The sequence below is a fragment of the Lipotes vexillifer genome, unplaced genomic scaffold (genome assembly GCF_000442215.2).
Source record: "Lipotes vexillifer unplaced genomic scaffold, Lipotes_vexillifer_v1.1 scaffold689, whole genome shotgun sequence".
Classification (NCBI taxonomy): domain Eukaryota; kingdom Metazoa; phylum Chordata; class Mammalia; order Artiodactyla; family Lipotidae; genus Lipotes; species Lipotes vexillifer.
Window position 1 is genome coordinate 276,025 of NW_006772359.1, and position 1,380 is coordinate 277,404.

A 1,380-nucleotide genomic window follows, 5' to 3' on the forward strand; every position below is an offset into this window, starting at 1 on the left:
CTGCTGGGAAAATAAGAAAGAATATGCATTTTGTTAATTTTCAAAAGGGAGTGCGAGTTAATCGAGTTGTTATGCACTGACGCGATGTTAATAGCTACTTACAACGTTATTTTAAAGCTTTGTGATGGTCACAGGTGTACTTCCAGTGTGGAAGGGCAAAGGGCAGGCAGCACAATGCGGTGGTCTCTCTCCTGGTTAGAACACTATAGATTATCAAATTTGGTGGATGTGTTTTACACATATTATAAGGAGTTTTATTCTATTTTATCTTATTTATTTATTTTGGCTGCACCATACAGCATGTGGGATCTTCCCCAACCAGGGATCGAACCCGCATCCCCTGCAGTAGAAGCACGGAGTCTTAACCACTGGACCACCAGGGAAGTCCTCTGTTTTATTTTTAATAAATGTCATTTGGACCTGATTTTAATAAAGTTTACTACTTAAAAATTATTTCTGAGTCCAGATTCGTCCCATGCCACCTTTTCTGTGGAAAAAAGTTAAAAGTAAGAAAAGAAATTAGATAGCATCTGAGGATTTTTTTTCAGATTTCCTTTTAATAACAAAAGCTTGATTGGGCTGTTGGTGACATAACTCAAGCTGATGGATAGATGCATTCTTTTTTTTTTTTTTTTTTGTAACCCAGGGTGATGTAACAGAAACAGAAATTTTTCACTGCTTCCGTGAGTACCAAATGCTGAAATTCTACACGTCACCTAGAGCTCTATAATAACAGATTTTAATACCTCTCACTGTAGCTCTGCAAAGAACTCTTCCTTAAAAAAAACTTCAAATAATCATTGTGGAAAGCCTAGAAAAAGAGAAATACATCTTTTTGTTTTAAAGATGAATGGAGATACTTCCTGCCACATCAAAACTTAAAAGCCTATTGACAGAATTTTAGGCAGAGAAATGGAATATAACTAACAGGGATCCTCTGAGTGAGTATGATAAGAATAACTGTGAATTAAGACACGTAGGACATGCAGCTTGGTGTCTGAAGGGTTGGTTTGGGGCTGAACAAAAATATTCTCTGAGTCTCCCCAAAGTCAGTAGCTGAAGCCAAACGTCCCAAAGGCTTACGCTGACACAATGAAAAGAGACAATTTGCTTGGAAGGCTGTGGCTAATTTATAACACAATGTCCAATGTCATGGTTAGTTTTGTTGCAAAAATTTGGCAGTTTCACCCAGAGTCTCAGGCAGCCTGAAAAGATGCGAGCGATTCTGGCCACAGCATCTCCCGCTTGCTAGATGTTCCAAATGGTTCAAACAAGCCCTTTCATAGAGACGCAGGGCCAAGTGTGCTCAAAGGAATGAGGGAAACAAAGGTGGCTCTGAAGTCATTTCCCCGCACTGGGTCCAGCCATCCGGTTTCACTC